General features: G+C 42.6%; 1 non-coding gene across 1 annotated transcript; it reads left to right on the top strand.

Annotated features, from left to right (window-relative positions):
- Positions 1 to 9,049: 9,049 nt before the first annotated feature.
- Positions 9,050 to 9,186, top strand: LOC114806782. Its single transcript, XR_003754844.1, has one exon. It is a non-coding gene; the product is annotated as a small nucleolar RNA SNORA7 (small nucleolar RNA).
- Positions 9,187 to 9,511: the final 325 nt, after the last annotated feature.

Genomic DNA, 9,511 nt, shown 5'->3' with positions numbered 1-9,511 from the left:
GACAAGTGGCGGAACCGGGGTTAGAACTCACGACCCCTGACTCCCAGGTCTTCCATTCTGCAAGGTTCATGCACACCAGTAGGATATATCCGTTTTTTAAAAGTGAGAAGTTTCTCTATAGGAAATGTTAAACAAAGGAGGTTATTACAATAAGAATAATTCTGGATTCCCACATCAGATATAATTTCACCAAAGAGACTGAATGAAAGAATTGAATTTACAAGTTTTTGGCAATTATGATATGGTCAAGCAGCAGCTGGTTCCTTTTTTCTTGAATTAGCATTTTTAGAAGCCTTTCTGGGCTATTGTTTGCGTAGGTTTTTTTTTTTTTTACAACCAAGGTCTCTGGACACATGTACAGAAATTAGAAAGGGATTCTCGTTCTGTTCTCCTTAGCAAATTTCAGTGCAATACTTCAATTTTAGCGAGCACCTTGGAAGTCACATCCAGAGGTAAAACATCAGTTAATCAATCAGTGGTATTTAGCATTTACTATGTGTGGAGCACTGTACTAACCACTTGGGAGAGTACAATGCAACAGAATTGGAAGTCATTTTCCCTGCTTCGGTACAGTTTAAAAAGAGGGTGAAGTGGGGTGAGGGCATCGAAAACAACTAAACATAATAAAATCTAAAAACGAAATGATATATTTTGAGATACATGTTGAAAAAAAACATGGCACCAGACACACGTATAAACATGAAGAGCTCTATCTTCACAAAAATTTCCAAATGGATGAGCTGCACCCCAAGATGTTCTCCAGATTTTCTCCTCCCTCCCCATCTTTCATTCACTCATTCAATCATATTTATTAAGTGCTTACTGTGTGCAGAGCACTGTACTAAGCACTTGAGAGAGTACAATATAATAATAGACTCATTCCCAGCTCACAACCACCTTCCTCCCAACCTGAGCTTGTCATAGGTCTTCTGGTTTTTATAATGAACTATATAAAATCTGTTCAAATCCTTGATTAATGATTTCTATCCTGATCTTGTATGATAGACTGTAGGTTTAAATGTGAGCTTTAATAGATTTTCCCAAAATACTATGGAAGCATTTCAACAGAAGAGAAAAAGAGAAGTATTTTAAAAAGCCTCATGATAAAGAACTTTTTGAAAAATGTCATGAATCTTTGCCATTTTTCTAAACACTTCAAATTCCTTTTTATTCGTCAAAAGTAAACACATGCTATCATATTCCCTCTAAAGTTTTGTGTTTGTTGTGTTTTTTACCTTGGTTATGGGAAAAATAAATTTATTTGGAGTGTGATGCCGCTCCGAGCTTCATCATCACAGAAAGTAATCTTTCAGACTAGATTTCTGTTTCACATTATCAGAACTCTTGAGTTCCATGGGTTTTAAATTTTTGTTCTCAAAGACTTTTTTATAGAGTCCATCCAGTGGTCTTCTTTGCTGTTGAAAGTTGTTCAAAAGACTTCCAACTCCTACAGACACATCGCTGCATTATTTTCATTTGCTTGCTGCAATGTTTACAGGAGTACAGATCTACATAAAATAAAGTGATTTGTGAAAAATGGTATTTCCTAGATCCCAGCTGTTCCATGCTTCAGGCATGTGGAGAATGTCAAGGGCAGAACCTACAAAGAATGTATAGTCTCCGACCAATACAACGATTAGATTGTGTTCCCCCAGAGACTTCCTTGTAGCCTATGGGCCGGGAATCGCTGCAGCCAATAAAATGGAGTGGATCAATGGATATTTCATCATTGCTGAGCCAGCTGCAGGATGACAGAATGAGCTGGATTTGGCTCTCCATCTCACGAGTGCCTGACTTTGGCGGTGGACAGCTGTGGCTTTTTGCTGTGTTTGCTGATTTATCGTGCAGAAGCTGAGTTGCCTTTTAGAATGTAGTAAATATCGGAGGTTTAATCATTTATTTTGTGTTTTGTCTTTTGTTGATTTCTTTTTTTTTCTCCTGATGAAACTTGACATGTGGTATTTAATGCGACCTAACTATGGCAAAGAAAGCTTTCAGTGTGGTTTTGCTGTCCACCCACGTGCAACACATTCTGCAGAAGTCACAGTGATAGATCAGTCTGGTACAGGGGAGAGAAAAAAACAAAACCACCCTTTTAACATTAAGTTCTTCCTGAGCCCGAGTGAGAGGAACCTTTTAATGTGAAAAGATACAGAAATAGCTTTTCCTAGACTCACATTTGGGCAAAAGTATTTTCTGCTCCACAAACATGTAATTGCTACCCAGAGAGTTTTGGTAAGTCAAATGAACGCTAATCCTTTTGCTTGAATGAGTTATGCTACTCACATTGGTTATTAAAAGGTAAATGTATAATTATATGGTTCACTCATATGAGAGCAATAAACTTTATGCTGGTGTTGATCAAACACTATGTTTACATCTACAGTGTCGCACAAATAACAAATAATAACACTGTAAAACAAATTAGCTCCTCGGCTGCCTAACATTTAACATGTAGTTTGGTGTAATTAATATCCTTGCAGTGTAATGCATTGCTCTGTTTTCCTTATACTAGAAGGAAAGAAGCAGAATTAGTTGATTTATCATTTTGTTATGGTAATTCCATACTAGAAAATTATAAAAATATACGTAGATGAGATGATCTGGCTCAATCCCGGTTTGTTTATTTTAATCATTTCTAATCCAGCCTCAATTTATGGAATCCCTACAAGAGAAGATGAGAGAAAACTCACCTGTACATATAAATAAGCCTGGGAGCATAAAAATCAATAGACTGTAAGCTCATTGTGGGCAGGGAATGTGTTTAACAATTGTGTCATATTGTACTTAGTACAGTGGACTGCACATAGCAGCGCTCAATAAATCTGCTTGATTGATTGAGCTATGTGTCTATACATTTATACACACGAAAGCAGCATGATCTACTAGAAACAGAATGGACCTGGGAGCCAGGAGAACTAGGTTTGAATCCCAGTTTTGCCATTTTCCTGCTGTGTAACCTTGAACAAATTGCTTATCTTTCCTAGATACCTAATTAGATACCTATTTTCCATACTAAACAGATTATAAGACCCAGGGGCTGGGTCTGCCCTGATTGTCCTGTATCTCTCCCAGTGCTTGGCACGTGGCAAATGCTCGATAAATATGACAGTGATTAGTATTGTTATTATCATCATCATTATATGCCTATATATATAGCTCAATTTTGAACTCAGAGAAGATAATGCCTCTCAGCAAAATTCACCTATGGAGGATTGTGTAACTGAAAAGAGCAGTGTGGGACCCTTTAGATTTGGCCACACTGTGTACACAGAAACAAACACATGCACGCACACACACACACACAAACACACAATCAATTGTTTTACTGAACACTTACTATATGGAGAGCACTGTACTTGGGAGAGTTCACACAACAACATGACAGACACATGCCCTGCCTACGACAAGCTTGCAGTCTAGTGAGGGAGCTAGACGTTAATATAAATAAATAAATTACAGATATATACATAATTGTGTTGGACTGGAGAAGTACAGTGCTCTGCACACAGTGTCAGCTCAAAAAATACGAATGAATGAATGAATGAGTGGTTGGTGATAAGTAAAGGGAAAAAGTCAGGGTGACACAGAAAGGAGTGGGAAAAGAGGAAACGGGAAGGGCTTGCTTAGTCAGGGAAGGTTTCTTGGAGGAAATGTGCCTTCAATAAGGCTCTGAAGGGGAGGAAAGTAACTGTCTGTCAGATATGGAAAAGGAGGCATTCTAGGGCTGAGTCTAGCGTGGCCTAATGGATAGAACGTGGGCCTGGGAGTCAGAAGAGTCAAGGTTCTAATCCCAGCTTCACCACCTGTCTGCTGTGTGACCTTGGAGATGTCACTTAACTTCTTTGGGCTCCTCAGTTACCTCATCTGGAAAATGGGGGTGAAGACTATGAGCCTTATGTGGGACAAGGATTATTATCTCATATCTACCTCAGGTCTTAATACAGTGTCTGGCACATAGTAAGTGCTTAACAAATACCACAATCCTTGTCATCATCATCCGTGCTTAGAACAGTGCTTGGCACATATTATTATTGTTAAAGCCAATGGTAAGGAGTTTCTGTTTGATGCAGAGGTGGATGGGCAACCACTGGGGATTCTTGAGGGTGGGGGGAAACAAGGACTGATCCTTTTTGTAGAGATATGATTCAGGCAGAAAAGTGAAGTATGGACTGGAGTGGGGAGAGACAGGAGGGAGAGAGGTCAGCCAGAAGGCTGATGCAGTGATCAAGGCAGGATAGCATAAGTGCTTGGATTAACATGGTAGCAGTTTGGATGGACAAGAAAGGGGGGATTTTGGCTCCCTTTCTTCTACCACCCCACCCCCACCTCACAGCACTTGTTTATATAGGTACATGTCTATAATTCTATTTATTTATATAATTGTCTTTCTACTTTTGATGTGTATATTTCTATACTTCTATTTGTTTATGTTAATGGCTGCTTAATTGTTTTGATGTCTGTCTCCCCCCTTTTAAACTGTAAACTCAGTGTGGACAGGGACTACCTCTCCTTATTGCTGAATTATACTTTCCAAGTGCTTAGTAAAGTGTTCTGCACAGAGTTAGCACTCAGTGAATACTACTGAATGAATGGTGTTGTCTACAGTGACGGGAAAGGCGGGGGAGGGCAGGGTTTAGGTGGAAGATAAGGACTTCTATTTTAGACATGCTAAGTTGAGGTGAAAGCAGGACATCCAAATAGAGATGTCTTGAAGGCAAGAGGAAATTCAGAGAGGGAGAGAGATCAGGGCAGGAGATGTAGATTGGGGTATCATCTGCATAGAGGTGGTAATTGGAGCCATGGGAGTGAATGAGTTCTCCAAGGGAGTGGGTGTGAATGGAGAAGAGAAGGGGACCCAGAACTGAATCTTGAGGGACCCCCACAGCTAGGGGGTGGGAGGCAGAGGAGGAGCCCAAGGAGGAACCTGGGAATGAGCATCCAGAGAGATAAGAGAACCAGGAGAGGACAGTGTCAGTGAAGCCAAGGATGAATAATGTTTCCAGGAGAAGGGGGTGTTCAACACTGACAAAGTCAACTGAGAGTTTGATGATTAGGATGGTGTACAGGCTGTTGGATTTTGCAAGGAGGTCATTTGCAACCTTTGAGAGGGCAGTTTCTGTGAAGTGAAGGGGACAGAAGCCAGATGGAGGGGTTCAAGGAGAAACCTGGAGGAGAGGAACTTGAGATTGCGGGCGAAGACAATTTGCTCAAGGAGTTTGGAGAGTAATGGTGGGAGGGAGATTGAGGGAGAGATGGAACGAACCATGGGGTTAAGGGAGGATTTTTTTTAGGCTAGGAGAGACATGAGCATTTTTGAACGCAGTGGGGAGGAAGCCATTGGAAAGTGAATAGTTGGAGATGGCAGTCAGGGAGGAAAGAAAGGAGGGGCAAGTTTTCTGATAAGGTCAGTCAATCGTTCATATTCATTGAAGAGTTACTGTGTGCAGAGAAGTGTACAAAAGTGCTTGGGAGAAAACAATATGACACATTTCCTGCCCACAACATGCTTACAGTCTAGAGGGGGAGGCAGCCATTAATCTAAAGAAATTACACATATGCACGTAAGTGCTGTGGGGCTGGGAGGGGGCATGAATAAAAGGAGCTAGTCAGGGTGATGCAGAAGGGAGTTAAAGAAAAGTAGCGTGAGAAGTAGCGTGGCTCAGTGGAAAGAGCACGGGCTTTGGAGTCAGGGCTCATGAGTTCGAATCCCAGCTCTGCCACTTGTCGGCTGTGTGACTGTGGGCAAGTCACTTAACTTCTCTGTGCCTCAGTTCCCTCATCTGTAAAATGGGGATTAAGACTGTGAGCCCCACGTGGGACAACCTGATTCCCCTATGTCTACCCCAGCGCTTAGAACAGTGCTCGGCACATAGTAAGCGCTTAACAAATACCAACCTTATTATTATTATTAAAAGGAAAAAAGGGATTTGTCGGGGAAAGCTTCTTAGAGGAGATGTACCCAACGGGATAGGATTGGCCACAGGTTGTGGGGGGGGGTGGATTTTGAGAGAAGGCAGGAGGTCTTCTCTTGAGATACTGCTGGGAAGACTGGAAGAGTTGAAGAAGGGGCAGGAAGAGGGAGAGACTGCAGAGAAGCAGGGAGGATTTTAGAAAGATTACACTTGAAAAGTTACAATTTTCTCAATACTGTAGGTAGCCATACCCACACATAAAGACTGACCGTCGTTATGCTGTCATATTCACTTACGGTCTGATATTATTGCTGTATAAGCGGCAGAATTGTGTAGTAGCATTATGTTTGTGGTTGCTAATAAATATCTTTGAATGACAGTTTCCCAGGTATCTATTCTACACAAACTTGGTTTTCTTTGAAATTTTTGTCAGTAGACATTGCTGTGTGAACTGTGATATTAATCAACAGTAGATTAATAATTACTTTCATGTTCTCTTTTATATGCACTTCAAGAGCACTATTAAGAGCAGCGAGATGCTCCGGTGGTTTCCACAGTCTGCCCTCTCTTCTTTTACTTGAAGATGGTGCTTGTCGTGTCATCTTTGGAAACCTACTTTCCGTGTTTGGAGAAGAGATGATGCAGATGTCTGAGGAAGTACAATAGACACCCGTATGGTATACCCACACTCACATTCATCATCCTCATCATCCTCATCATCAGTGGTATTTTTCAAGCACTTACTGTGTGCACAGCACTATACTGAATGTTTGGGAAAGTATAATGCAACAAAATTGGCAAAAACATGCCCGCCCACAGTGAATTTGCAGTGTAGTGGGGGGGAAGGAGACATTAATATAAATAATCTATAATATATAACTTAAAAATACATGTATACATTCTTTGGGGTTGAGGGCAGGGTGAATATCAAATGCCCAGAGGTCCTAGATTTAAGAGCGTAAAACGTGACAGAAAATGTGAACAGGTCTCCTCCTTTGGCCCTTTCCTCTGAGCCTGGCTCCTGGAAGCCTCATGCCAATATTTTTCAAACCAGACCAGCTCGAGACTGGGATTTCCCCATGGACTAGCAAATTCACAGGAGCTCGTAAGTATTGGCTTTTGAGATTGTTGAAACTCATATGCTTCTGTCTTTCCCCAGAGAAATACTGCAAATTCACTGTGGGCAGGGAATGTTTTTGCCAATTTTGTAGCATTATACTTTCCCAAGTATTCAGTACAGTGCTGTGCACACAGTAAGTCCTTGAAAAAATACTATCTGAGACTCCTTTCCTTCCCTCACCGATGGTCCTATCCCAGGTAGAGTCGTGGACTGATTTGCTTACTTTCATCTCCCTTTCCTTGCTCACCTCCCAAAAGCTGCCTTTTCTTTCTTTCTTTTGTAGTATTTGTTCAGCGCTTATTATGTGCCAGACACTGTACTAAGTGGTGGGGTAGATACAGGCTAATCAGGTTGGACACACTTCATGTCCCACATAGGGTTCACAGTCTCAGTGCCCATTTTACAGATGAGGTAACCGGAAAGGGAAGTGACTTGCCCAAGATTACACAGCAGACAAGTGGAGGGGCTGGGATTAGAACCCAGATCCTTTTGACGCCCAGGCCCGGGCTCTATCCACTGCTTCTCCTATTAGAAACAGGAGGCTAAAGGTTCAATGAGAGATTAAGCCTATTAGTCTTTGCTGGTTATTGCATCTCCCTACTTCTTGATCATACCCCCAATAATTCTTTTGCCTTTTCACTGAGATTTCTAGTCACCCAAACCCAGAGAAAGACTCTTCCTTTGTTCCTTATGTGACAGTCTCTCCATGTAGTAGCTACTCGCAAGGCAGTTTTGGATTCAACCCAGAAAAACAAAAGTTCTCAGTGGCAGCAGGGCCCAGGCTCGGTGCCACGTACAATTAAAGAGGGAAGAGGGCAGGGGAGGGGGTTCAAGGGAATAGGAGGGGTCTGACTGACGGCAGGTGGGCGTGAGCACATTCCCAAGCCGCCAGGAAAGGAGGGGTCCGTCTTGGCCCCAAGTTCCAGAGAGATCACAGCAGAAGCTGTTTGGGCCTCCAGGCATGAGGTGATCTCTCCTCTCCTCCCCGGGCAAAGGCACTGAGCCTCCCAAGGCAGAACACCTGCCCCGTAATCGTCACACCGCCAGGTACCCAACTGGATCAACAGGTCTCAACTCTCACACCTGCTCTCTGAAGTCGAGGAGAATGGAGCTCATTGTTAAGTAGCATATATCCCAGCAAAGAGCTTGTCACTATTAATTAAAGGGGTTCCCTGTGAGCATTCAGTGCTTGCTAAAAAAAAAAAAAACCCTGGGCAACGATACTGTCTGTCTTGTTTTACGGGAAAACCTTTGAATGGTGTATTGATTGCAGGTATGCAAACTAGTGACCCCTCAACGGAAACCGTGAGCTTCTTTACTCGATCAGCCAACTACTCACATAGACTAGGGCGATGTAGTCTAAGGTGAGAATCTCACTAAATAGCCCCTATACAATCAATCGATACTATTTATTGAGCGTTTACTGTGTGAAGAGCACTCTACTAAGCGGTTGTCAGAGTTCTACATAACAGTTGGTAGACGTGTTCCCTGCCCACAATAAGCTTACAGTCTAGAGGAAGATATAAATATTAATATGCATAAATAAATTACAGATATGTACGTAAATGCCGTGGTGATGAGGGAGGGATCGAAGGGTTCAAATCCAAGTGCAAGCGTGACACAGAAGGGAATGGAAGACGAAATGATACAGCGATGGTTTGGATGTAAAAGGAGGTCTATGTATTCACACCAACACCAACACACAGGAGATCGCATGGACTCGTCGGAAAATCTTGGGGCCGGGAGTTAGGAGATCCAAACTGAGGCCCCAACTCCACCACTGGCCAACTGTGTGACCTTGGGCAAGTCCCTTAACCTCGATGGGCCTCAGTTTCCTCCTCTGTAAAGTGGGGATAAGATAAATTGTGAGATATATTTGGGACAGGGGCTAGGACAGATTTCATAACTTTGTATTTACCATACTTAGTACACAGTAAGTGCTTAAAATGCCATAAGCATTGATAGTTTAAATGTTATAACAATTCTATATATCTCTGAATATATAGACTCTATTCCCCTCTCGGGGTCGTACCTGGTGAGTTTCCAGTACTCTACCAATCTCGACTACAGGAGGGAGAGTCAAGCAGAGGTCTACCCATTCCATTCCTAGTTTGGGCAGTGGTAGCGAGTGGAAGGAAATCTGCTACAAATCAAAACTCACCTGTGTTGGGCAGCAGCAGCGTGGGAAAGAGACAAGGGCCGAGACTCGTTTACTGGTTTACTACGGTAAACCACTTCTGTATGTTTACCAAGAAAACTCTATGGATACCCTACCAGAAAGATTGCAGATGGAAGTGGGACATTCTGGGAGAGACGTGTCCGTGGCGTCACTATGAGTTGGATACGACTTGACAGCTTAAGACAACAACAGTAGGAGCAGCGTGGCTCAGTGGAAAAGAGCCCGGGCTTGGGAGTCAGAGTTCATGGGTTCGAATCTCGGCTCTGCCACTTGTCAGCTGTGTGACTGTGGGCAAGT

Source organism: Ornithorhynchus anatinus, chromosome X1 (genome assembly GCF_004115215.2).
Source record: "Ornithorhynchus anatinus isolate Pmale09 chromosome X1, mOrnAna1.pri.v4, whole genome shotgun sequence".
NCBI classification, from domain to species: Eukaryota; Metazoa; Chordata; class Mammalia; order Monotremata; family Ornithorhynchidae; genus Ornithorhynchus; species Ornithorhynchus anatinus.
The sequence above is the reverse complement of the archived record's forward strand: the minus strand, read 5'-3'. Positions and strand labels throughout refer to the sequence as shown.